This window comes from Rana temporaria, chromosome 8 (assembly GCF_905171775.1).
Source record: "Rana temporaria chromosome 8, aRanTem1.1, whole genome shotgun sequence".
Taxonomy (NCBI): Eukaryota; Metazoa; Chordata; class Amphibia; order Anura; family Ranidae; genus Rana; species Rana temporaria.
This window is the reverse complement of record NC_053496.1, coordinates 116,470,843-116,483,734: the sequence shown is the minus strand read 5'-3', so window position 1 is coordinate 116,483,734 and position 12,892 is coordinate 116,470,843.

Below are 12,892 nucleotides of genomic sequence, written 5' to 3'. Positions count from 1 at the left end.
AGCGGCTCATGCATGCTCGCTCCTAAACAGGCTCTATGTGAGTGAGTGAGCCCCAGCCCCGCCCTCCCTCCTCACTGGCTGTGAGTGACAGCAGCGGGAGCCAATGGCTGGTCTTCTCATCATACGTTCCTCAGACACTACCGTATTGATCCAGGAGCTCTCACGACTGTTGAGTTCAGAAGAAGGGCAGTTCAGGCTGCAATGTCCTTTTCTAATTAAACATTTATTGTTGAGCAGTATTCCCACCCATGTCAGCTAGTTATTTATCACAGGTATGCTGCCATGGAGGAACCAGGAAAATGGAAAATTGTATCATACTTACCGTAATTTTCCTTTCCTTGTGCCTAGCCATGGCAGCATACACTCCGACCCTCTGTATTCTATATTTCGGAGAATGTTGGGGGAGGGACTATGCCTTTAATTTATGCTATTCACTAGTCCTGAGGGAGGAGTCGAGGCGGAGCTCTATTACAGGTATGCTGCCATGGATAGGCACAAGGAAAATTATGGTAAATATGATACAATTTTCATTTTTTTTTTTTTTTTCATTTTTTTCAGTTGCTTTCTGGTTTTTGGCATGGGACAAAATTATGTCATACATCCCAGAAATCTTTATAGGCATTTTTTTTCATCTGGAGGAGGGGCTTTCTTAGCTAAGCACACTTTCCTGCCTGTATGCCTGAGCGAAGGTCAGATGGATTCTAGGAAGTAAATGCTACATGAATAATGTTCCCCCTTGAAATGGCTGCAGCCAGATATGCCCTAGGATCCCCTAGAAATCCCCTAGGATTTCTCCAAAGTGATTTTGCAACAAAAAAAAAGCATGGAGATATGGATGGATGGGTGAGTTTGCTTTGAATAATAATAATGAATAAAATAGCATTTTCAGTTTGCGGTGCTCTGATACAGTTTAGTTCCACTTTAAACCCCAAAACAAAATTATAACACGTAGCAGCTTACCAGTCTTTTAACCACTTAAGGACCTGCTCACAACTATATACCGTATTTATCGCGGTATAACGCACTCCCGCGTATACCGCGCACCCCCAAAGTGTCCCGAATTCCTGTGGAAAAAAAGTTTTTTTGTTTTTTTGTACTTACAGTTTTGGTGTCTTGCGTGGCGTTCATTGGCGGCCTCGTCGGGTCCGGCGTCCCTCTGCGGCTTCGGGTGTCCTCTTCGGCGGGTCGGGCGTCCGTCTTCGGCGGGTCGGCGTCCGTCCTCGGCGGGTTGGGTGTCCTCTTCGGCGGGTCGGGTGTCCTCTTCGGCGGGGCCGGCGTCCTCTTCGGCGGGTCCGGCGTCCTCGCATCCTCCCCGCTTGTTTCCAACCACGAGTTTTGAATACTGAAAATCAGGGCAAAATCGTGGGTGCGCGATATACGCCGATACCCGCTTTCCCGCCACGAGTTTTGAATACTGCGCCGGCATATACCGAGTGCACTACACTCGTGTAACGTCGGGCAGGCTCGGCAACTGTCGCGCTGACGTCCTGTACGCTCAGGACGTCAGTGCGAGAGGCGCCGAGACTGCCCGAAGTTACACGAGTGTACTGCGCTCGGTATATGCCGGCGCAGTATTCAAAACTCGTGGCGGGTATCGGCGTATATCGCGCACCCACGATTTTGCCCTGATTTTCAGGGCAAAATAGTGCGCGGTATACGCCGATAAATACGGTACGTCCTTTTTTTAATGATGGATATCTCGGTAACGGCAGCAGCTGCTGCCACAACCGAGATATCCATCTTTACTGTGAGCGGTCCTGTAAACGATAACGGTGGTCTCCGCGGCGGATTCGCCGCAAGATCACTGTTATCGGTGGCGGGAGAGGGCCCCCACCGCTCTCCCGCGCCCTCCGCTGCTTACCGGAGCCGTCGGTAGCGGCGGAGGCGATCGGGTCCTTTCCTCTCCTCGGCTGGGATACGAGTGAGGGCAAGATGGCCCCCACCCGTCCTCATAGCATAGCAGGGCGGAAGTGCCATTTTATTCTCTAGGGCAGGGGTCTCCAAACTTTTCAAACAAAGGGCCACTTTATTGCCCTTCAGACTTTAGGAGGGCCGGATTGGGACCAGCAAGGGAAGAAAAAGTCACGGGCCTAGCATCAGTGAGAACATATATGGCCTCAGGGTTGGTGGTCAATAGGAAGAGGAGTATTCCCCCTATTAGTAGGAGGAATAGTATCCCATCATTGGTATCAGTGGATAATATGTTGGTGTCAATGGGAGGAATAGTGCCTCATGTCAGTGGGAGGAATTGTGCCCCAAGGGCCGGATAAAGGCTAGCAAAGGGCCACATCTGGCCCTCGGGCCGCAGTTTGGAGACCCCTGCTCTAGGGTGTTAGAAAAAATATATATAATGTTTGGGGGTTTTAAGTAATTTTCAAGCAAAAAAAAATAGTTTTAGTCTTGTAAACGCCAAATCTGAAAAACAGCCAAGGTCCTTAAAGTGGTTGTAAAGCCATTTTTTAAACTTTTACCTACAGGTAAGCCTATAATAAGGCTTACCTGTAGGTATAGAGAATATCTCCTAAACCTGTACGGTTTAGGAGATATTCCCCTCGCAATACGCCCCTGATTGCAGCGGCGCATGCGCAGGGGGGATCCTCGGCTAAAGGACCAGCAGCCGCCGGACCTTGCCGAATTGAAGTCTCCAGCACACATGCGCGGGAGTGACGACATCGCCGCTCCAGCCAATCACAGCGCTGGAGCAGCGATACCCGGAAGACACGCCGAGTCAAGATGACATCTCGCTCGGCGTGGACCAGGTGAGTTCTCTTCTCCTCGTTCCGAGGTAAGTATTTCATAATGAGCTAGTATGCGGTGCATACTAGCTCATTATGTCTTTTGCCTTGCAGGTGTAAAAAAAAAAAAATCCATATGCGGGTTTACAACCGCTTTAAGTGGTTAATGTGGTAGCTGCATTGGTTTTTCCTTTATGTTTAAAAAGTGTAATGACCGCTTACATGTTTTCTGTCTTAAAGTGTCTCCACTTGGAATGGAAGAGGAACAACAATGCCATTGGACAGCAGCATTATGAGTCTGGGGCTAGTGTAGTGTTAGATGTACTGTCAGAGGCTCCTTACCATGATCGGAGATGCAGTGTGTCAGACTGACACACAGCACCTCCGATCTCTGCGCTGCTCACACCCACGCCCCATGCCTGCGCCGGCATGTTATCCTGCTGGACGTCATATGACACCCAGTCAGGATGACAGAACCACCACCTAGCTTTCATTCTGCTATAGGCCGGACGGGAAGTGATTAAAGGATAAGTTCACCTTCAACCAAAAAATAAATAAATTCACATATTTTGCAGGTATGTATGGTATTTAAGGTAAATATGTATTTAATATTTTTTTTTTTAGGAGCCTGGAAAGCATGGCACCAGATCCCTGATCCCTGCAGGACTCCTGCATACTGTCTGTGTAATCTGTGTGCCTGCAGGTTTACACTGACAGGGATGCCCCAAGCTTTGTAAATGTTGATGCCATGGTAGTTCATTGAGAACTACAAGCCGACATCTGGAAAAGGATGTCGGTACTTGTAGCTGATTTATTTAAAGAACTCTTCCAATCACAGCGGCTCTTTACCTAGTGACCAGCTATTTGTAATCACAGCTGATCACAGTGTAAACAGGATTTGCCAGTTATTGGCTGACATCGTGTGAGGAGAGGAGAGACTATAACCCGCAAATCCACACAGGGGACATCTACACTGTTAATCAGGGCACTGATCATTAGTGTCCTGATGATCAGTGCAGCCCCAACAGTCTCCACAAATGCTTCCAATCTTTATCCATCAGTGCTGCCAATCAGTGCCCATCAGTCCTGCCTGTCAGTGCTCATCAGTGATGCCTATCAGTGCAGCCTCATCATTGCCCATCAGTGCAGCCTCAGTTAAGGAGAAAAATTACTAATTTAGAAAATTTTATAATAGAAACTAATAAAAACATATTTTTTTCAGAATTTTTGGTCTTTTTTCATTTGTTTGCCAAAAAATTTAAAAACACAGTGGTGATAACATATCATCAAAAGAAAGCTCTATTTGTCTCCAAAAAGATTTATAAATATTCAGTTTGGGTACAGCGTTGCATGACCGCACAATTGTCATTCAAAGTGCCTGGTAGGCAAGTCAGTGGTTAAGCAGTTACAGCAACATTTTTATTTTGATATAAACGCTTTACATAAATAAATAAAACCTGATCATTATAAGCACCCTTGTCAATATTAAATGCTTTGTCTCAACCCTCTGACTGCTACTTTTGTGCTGGCAAGCTTGGTCTGTTAAAGGAAGCTTAAAAATAACAGACTTATTAGCCAGATCAACAGATAAAATAAAGAAAAAGAAAGCATAAAAAAGAAAACAAATACAACTGCAATATAACACATTATTTTACTTTATTACCGCTTAACCCATCAGATTTCAGCTAGAGTCACAAAAAAGTCAATATACCAATTAATGAGAGAATTCTTAATTTGGGCACACTGTGATTTGTGGTTCTGCAAAGCACTATTAATCTGATGAGCTCAGCTATGAAATATACAGGCTATAGAACAATACATACCTGGAAATTACTAATTGCAAGTCATTACAGTACTGCATAAAGTATGTACTCGGAGTGGCCTTGTGTTTTACCTATGGTTTATTATATACAATTGCTTCTTAAGTACCGATAAGTAAGTTTACTTGTGATGGCCCATTCCAAGCATATTCAATTGCTTATACCATTTACTTATCTTTGGAGCTAGCCCATGGTGCCCATCTGTTAACATAACATTCGTTATTGTACAAGAGGGCAATTCCAATTGTATGTAAAGCAGCAGGAAATACAGCTGCTTTCCTTTCTAGCTCAATTAATTGTTTCCTTTCTACATAAAACTGTAAGTATTGGCCACTTTGGGAAGGGGAGAGGATTTCCTGCAATACTGCTCTTATTTCCTCTTCTAAGTACATTAACTAACGCTTGCAAATGATGAGTGGCAACAGAAGTGAAAGTAATAACCATACACCTTTACTGTGATAAGAGTAGATAGCCCGACATTTCAATGTTTAAATGAAAGGATAAGTTCACCTTTAAAAAAATAAATGTACATTTTTTTCAAGTAAAAAAATATGTATTTAGTATTTTTTTGTTATGAGCCTGTAAAGCATTGCAGCTGTGGTCATGGGTGTAATGCTACGGTCCTGCAGGCCCTGATAGTTCATTGAGAACTACAAGCTTACTTGTAGTTTTCACATTGAGTGAGTGAGAAACTTATATAGTGCAACACATGCGAACTGAATCGCCTCTGGGCGCTTGGTATCCATTCCCTGGGCCCTCAGAAGAGATGGGTCTCGATCTTTCTCCTGAAGGCCAGGTGGTTTACCTGCAATCGGATGGTGGTTGGTAGAGCGTTCCATAGTCTAGGACCTTGGACCGCAAATCTTCGTTCTCCTTTGGACTTGTATCTGGCTTTGGGTATCTGGAGTAGATTTTGGTTGGTGGATCGCAGAATGCGATTGGTGTTATGAGCTTTTAGTTTCTCGCATAGATATTGGGGGGCATTTCCCAGAATACACTTATGCGTTAGACAGAGTGCTTTGAAAGTGATTCTGTCTTTTACAGGCAACCAATGAAGGGATCTCAACGAAGGTGAGATTGATTCCCATGTTTTTTTCCCAGTCACAAGTCGAGCGGCCGTATTTTGAACGACTTGCAGACGAGTGATTTGGTATTTTGGGAGTCCAAGATAGAGGGCATTTGCATAGTCAAGTCTGGAGTTGATAAGTGTCCCCACCATGACTGCTATGTCTTTTTTGGGGATAAAGGGAGTGAGTCTGCGTAGAAGGCGCAGCAGATGGTGCGATCCGCTGACTACTGACCCTATTTGTGCATCCATTGTCATGTAGGTGTCGAAGATGACTCAGAGACTTTTAACTTTGGTGCTGGGGGTGATGGATTGACCCAGAATGGGCGGGGGCGTCCATGTTGTTGCGGGATGAATCTTCCGATTGGCCTGAAACAGGAGAAGTTCTGTTTTTGAGCCATTGAGTTTAAGGTAACTCTTTGTCATCCACTTTTCTATTAAAGTAAGGCATTTCTCTAGACCGAGATAATGATCCTTTTTGTTGCAGATGCGAAAATTTAGCTGTGTGTCATCTGCATAAGAGTGGTAACTTCTGGTTGCTGATGATTTCAAAAAGAGGGCGGAGATAGATATTGAAAAGAACAGACGACAGAGGGGATCCCTGGGGGACTCCGCATGACACTGTGCGTTTTTCAGAAGTGAAAGGGCCCAATTTCACTATTTGTGGTCGGTTTTCCAAGAAGGAGGAGAACCACGATAAATCACATTCCGCAACTCCGGCTACTTCAACTAGCCGTGTCGGCAATAATTTGCGGTCTACCGTATCAAAAGCTGCGCTTAGATCCAGCAGTACTAGAAGACAAGATTCTCCTTCGTGTGCGGCCTCTAGAGCGTCATCCCATATTTTGAGCAGTGCTGTTTCTGTCCCGTGACCCGGACGGATACCGGACTGGAATGGGTCAAGTAATTTATGGGTGTCTAAGTGATGTTGTAGCTGTTGTACAACTTCTTTCTCCATTATCTTGGAGAAGACATTCAGGCCTGTTATGGGGCGAAGGTGGTTTGGGTCTTTGGGGTCGAGGGTGTTTTTTTTTAGAATTGGTTTGATTATACCTTGTTTCAGCAAGGGTGGTACCACGCCCTCCTTGAATGACTGGTTTATGAGCTGCATGATAGCTGGAGCCAAAATATCTGCACATTCTTTCAGCAGTTTAGTGGGGATGATATCATTAGGCACTGTGCTATTTCGCAGAGTCCTGATGATATTTTTAGTGGCATCGATGGAAATGGGTTTTAGAGTGAAGTTAGGTGATTGTGGTGGAATTATGTGGATATTAGGTTTGTGATTTAGGGGGGGGGGGGGTAGATGGAGGTTGTATTTTGCTGAATACTTTCATGGATTCTTTCAATTTTGTTGATGAAATAATCCGATAATTTGTTGCAAAATTCTTGTGAATCAGAATTAGGGGCTTCTAGACAGACTGGGTTCATGGTCTTGGTAACTAGATTGAAGAGTTCACGGGGCGGTTTAGGGCATTGGTGACAATATTGGAAAAAATATTTTTTTGGCCAATAAAGATTTCTTTGGTTATTATCTTAGAAATAGAGTGGTTTTCCTCTGAAGAGCTTCTTTTCCAGGCAGCTTCAGCTCTTATGCGCTCTTGCTTTAGCAACAACAGCTGGTCGTTAAACCAGCTGGAGTTTTTTTTCCGGATGCACGTTGTGCGTTTTGGCGTTACTAAGTCGGTTGACTGTAGCAGAGCCTTGTTTATAGCATCAATAGTTTCTGTTGCTGTTTGATGTAGTTGGATTGTTTTTATTTTGTTCCCTAATGTAGTTTTGAAGAGTTCCGAGTGGAGCTTCTTCTGAGATCTACTCCAGTGTGTTGTCACCGGTTTTACCGTTTTTTTTGAGGGGGCGTTTATGTTGATTGTGAATTTAATGGCATGGAGATCAGTCTATGGTTGCGGCACAGAACAATGTGAATGAATGACATGGCTGGGCGGGCAGAGCCCCGCATGACTGCATTTTTTTAGATTGTGACAGTAAGCTGGGGGAAGAAGACCCCCCCCTGGGGTGCGGAGGCCAGTGCATCTGTAATATGTTACACTCATATTCAGGGTATAACATGTAACATATTGCAAAAGGTGAGCTTTTCTTTTAGGCTGGGTTTTCTTGCAGCAGGGGCCTGGTGTGTCCCTGTTCTCCGTTTCAGGGATGAATGAGGGCCGAATTTTTGCCTGAATTCGGCCCTGAAACAGAGCTAAAGACCCACAGGACCTCTGTGCAATCTGCTCTGCAGATGCCCCAGAGATATGTGAATCGGCTCCATAGAGAGCTGGTCACAATCTCCTGTCATGCAAATTGGAATTCCGCATCCAATTCGCACTAGTGTGAACCCAGCCTTAGTTTCCCCTTTACCTTCCTTTTCTTTGTTGAATTCCCTATTGAAAATAAGTACATTTTGTATAGAACAACTGCTTGACCTAAAGGGGTTGTAAACCCGTGCGATTTTTCACCTCAATGCATTCTATGCATTGAAGTAAAAAACGTATTGTAGTGCACCAGCCCCCCTTTTACTTACCTGAGCCTGATCATTCCTGCACTAGGGACGAGCACATCCGCTCCAGTAGGTGTCTCGGATCCTGATTGGATAGATTGATAGCAGCACAGCCATTGGCTTCCACTGCTGTCAATCCAATCCAATGACGCGGGAGCCGTGGGCGGAGCCAAGTCCTGCTGTCTGTGTCAATAGACGCAGCAACAGGACACGGTTGCGTGCCCGCATGGGTGCCCAGAGGGAGAGTGCATTTTCGATGGGGCATGCGAGAAGAGGAGGAGCCAGGAGTGCCACTGATGGACCCAAGAACAGGAGGATTGGGACCACTCTGTGCAAAACCAACTGCACAGCTGTGAAAGGTGCAGTTGCACCACTACGTTTAGGTCTAGGGCTGCAACTAACGATTATTTTCATAATCGATTAGTTGGCTGGTTATTGTTTTGATTAATCGGATAATAGCCTTAAAAGAAAAATTGCATTTTTACTTTTTTTTTTTTGTGCCAATTTGTTGTTGGGCAGATTACAAAACACAAATTGCCGCAAAAACACATTACATGCTTTTCTGCAGCTTCTCCATTGAAGTATATTGAACCAAAAAAAATAGCACCATTTTGCGTTAAAAAGTCCCTGCCCTTTCCAAATACACAGCAGCCGAAAAAAAATCATGGATGTGAACGTGTCCCATAGGAAAACATGTAAATGAACTGTAGTGTGTTTCTGCAAAAAGCACCAAAAAACAGAGGTGTGAACCCAGGCCTGAGATGTTTAGTAACATAATGGGGTTTACAAAAAACAAAAATAAGTACAAAAAGAGCAAATAATCGCTATTGTAAGTGGTTCATTTCTTTATCGTACATCACGGGACACAGAGCTGCATATTCATTACTATGTGGGTTATAGAGTCTACCTTCAGGTGATGGACACTGGTGTAATCAATTAAACAGGAAGTTCCCTCCCTATATAACCCCTCCCCTACTGGGAGTTCCTCAGTTTTTTCATCAGTGTCTAAGGTGTTGGTCACGAGTTAACATGTGCTCTTAGGAGCTCCACTGGAGGGATCCATGCTGGATGTAAAAAGCCTCCATAAATCCGGATCTGTCCAAGGTGCTTCATAGCCAAAGTGGACGGTACGAAGAACGAGGTTTAGCCTATAATGCCTCTCTGCGGAGGGCTGGATCCTGGGTTCCAGAACTTTGTGCCTTCTAAGGACCAAATGTTTTTTCTGCTGCCAGGGTGCTATATAGGTCCAGGGGTGTGGTGTTCCTGCCATGGACCCCAGTCCCTGAAGGTCTAGGACTATACCCACGGTGAAGGGGGAAGATTGGGCCTCTTGCTTGGCAATACCCTGCAGCGTGGAAAGGTAAGAGAGGGACCTACGGGACTTGGTTCGACAGTAGGTCTTCTGTAGGGGACTATGGGTCTCGCCTATATTATGTTTTTATGCATGGGCAATGTAAACCACAATGTCTTTTGAGACGGGATGGCTCAGGGCACCCATATACCTCCCCTAGCCGGCATGTAGCCTGGGCCACTATGTCTGTTCAGACAGGATGGCTGTAGTACCCATATATCTCCCCTTGAAGGGGCTGGTACATAAAAAAAAAAAAAAAATGCCCTTAATCCTATGCAAAGCATTGTCTTCCATGAGTAGCTGCAAGTCTTATCTGTTTTTCCACTACTATGGGCAGTAAAAGACATGCCTGATGTTTTCGCTTACCATGCTTTCCAAAGACGGAAGCTTAAGTGTTAGCTGGTCTATTGTGCGTCCCACTTCCTCAGCTTCAGGCTCTACCATGTCGCACGTGCTCACCGGCTCAGTGCAGTCGCAGAGAGGGCTCTTCAAAAAGGCCCAGACGTCAGAGCTCTGTAAAGCTAGGGGGACACAAACGCAAGCACCTTGTGTGAGTTGGATACAGATTCATCTAAGACGCCTACTCCGCATCTAGCTGTGCAGATTAGCAGGCATTGTTGCTGCCAGACTATGTTCAGCTGTTGATGCACCTGGGTTAAGCTCCTCTGCTTTTAGCTTAGGACTTTGGTCTCCCCATTGAATAAGGTCAGGGGTAGGAATATAAAAAGGAATCGCCACCTGAACCTGGTGGCCCCTTATTCTCCCCTGTAGAGACAGCTCACAGATTGAGCCATCAGACCTGTCAGGCAATCAATGCAGCCTCCCCCAACATTGCAGCCACTCTGCATGTGTTTTGTTTTTTGCGTCACATTTGTTGTTCTACAAGAGGTTAACTGCTATGTTCGCAGCATCCTCACAAGAAGCAAAAAAAAAAAAAAAAGCAGGGTGTGTCCCTTTTCCTGCTTTAATCCTTAAACAAAGGGATTAGAAGAGCTGGGGATGAAGGTTCACTGTCAGAGGACAGGAGACAGGAGCTGCAGCCTAACGAGGAGAAGCTATCAATAGCTCTACAGGTTCTGATTGCACCTGCAGTCTTTTCAGAGGATTCATGCTGCATATAATTTCCCTCTGCCTACTCGGCCAAAGCCTCTATCTTCTCCTTAGAGGGTAAAGAGAGGTTTTCCTATAGGTGGCTAGTAAGACCTCTATATGGTCCTCAGCCTGGTGTCGGCTTCAGGCTAACCAAATGCACATCTGAGGGATGCACAGTTGCTGGTACACATTGCTAACGTCTCTTAATTGAGGAAACGCACATCTACAGAGGATAACTTCCTTTTTACCAGTCCGCATGTTGCATAAGATACATGAGTTTGGAATGCATGTGGGATAAAAACAAGTAACAAAGCATGTTTTATTGTGGATCGCATAAGGATACATGTTTCTGTCTGTATGGTGTTGCATGTTTGTTAGAGTTGCATAGAAATGCTTGAGTGCATAAAGATGCTAGTTACCTGATCACTCAAGTCCTGGATTACCCAAGGATATTGGGTCACACAGAGAGACTTGTTTCCACAGAAAGGCCTAAAATCGCATAAAGACGTTTGTATGTATAAAAATGCTGGATCACACACACATGGTTACCTGATCACCCAAATCCTTGATTACCCAAGGATGTTTGGTCACACAGAAGTGGTTTGTTTCCACAGAAATGCCTAAAATCGCATAAAGTTGCTTGGATGCAAAAAAGATGCTGCATCACACATGGTTACCTGATCATCTGCGTCCTGGATTACCCAAGGATATTTGGTCACACAGAGAGGCTTGTTTCCACAGAAGTGCCTAAGTTCGCATAAAGATGCTTGTATGCATAAAAATGCTGGAATCACACATGATTACCTGATCACCCAAGTCCTTGATTCCCCAAGGATATTTTGTCACACAAAGAGGCTTGTTTCCACAGAAATGCCTAGAATCGCATAAAGAGGCTCGAAGGCATAAAAATGCTGAAATCACACATGATTACCTGATCACCCAAGCCCTTGATTCCCCAAGGATATTTGGTCACACAAAGAGGCTTGTTTCCACAGAAATGCCTAGAATCGCATAAAGAGGCTTGAAGGCATAAAAATGCTGAATCACACATGATTACCCGATCACCCAAGTCCTTGATTACTCGAGGATATTTTGGTCGCACAGAGAGGCTTGTTTCTACAAGAATGCCTAAAGATCGCTTAAAGATGCTTGAATGCAAAAATAAGCTGGATCACACATGGTTGTCGGATCAACAGCGTCCTGGATTACCCAAGGATACTTGATCACATAGAGAGGCTTGTTTCACAGAAATGCCTAAAGTCGCATTAAGATGCTTGAGTGCATAAGGATGCTGGATCGCACAGGGGTGCTTGGTCACACAAGAGTCCTTGGTCACACAAGGGTTCTTGTCCGCACAGTAGTGCTTAAAATGCATAAGATGTTGATCGCATGGAAGATGCTGAATCGCATAAGGATGCATGATTACTTTAAAGTTGTACATGGCGGCCTAATTAAGCAATACAGGATTCCTTGTGTTTGCATAGAAATACGTGTCTGCATGGGTTCATGTTGCACATTGTTGCATAACACGTTTATATCGCATGCTTGCTTGCAAGATGCTTGTTCCAGAGCACACATGCTATATGCATGTTTTTCTTAAAACATATTTATATGAATTCATGCTTCCAGGAACACACGCTGCCATGTACACACACTTCCATTGAGGCATATGGCTTTAACACTTGCCACATACACACATGGGGAGCCAGTTGCATATGTGTTTATTTACTTGGGTCTGCAGAGGTTGTCTGCGTTTCGCAGGGGAACAGCACTATCTCCAGTTGGTGGTCTTGCCCTTTTGGGTTAGCCTCCGTGCCTGGGTTGTCAGGGTGCTAGGGCCCGCCTCTAGCAGGTCTGTAGGCCCAGGGTATAGCAGTAATGGCATACCGAAGCAAACTCCTGCTGATGGGTCAGTCAGTAGCATGGCTGGACCTAAGGGTGTCCAGCATGGTCAAGTATCTGGAACTCTAAAGATACATTCTTTCATTTGACAAGAAGCTGGGTATGTTTGGCACAGTCCAAAAAGGAGAGTTTTGGCCTCAGACAAGACCATCGCTATAAGAAAACTGGTCTATGTGGTCACGGCAAGGAACAGTTCCTTACTTTTGGCCTTTTGATTAAGGCACTAGGGAAGATGCTGGCTTCATTCAAGACAGTTCCCTATACTAACTTTTATTCAGGGCTGTTATAAACAGTATTTTGTCGGCCTAGAAAGAGTGGATCTTGACCTAGCATTATCCAAAGAACCCGGTCCCAGAGATATGCTGGAATTCCTCTTGGTGATTCTTAACTAAAAGGGTTTGCCAGGTCAGGAAGAGACCATGGCCC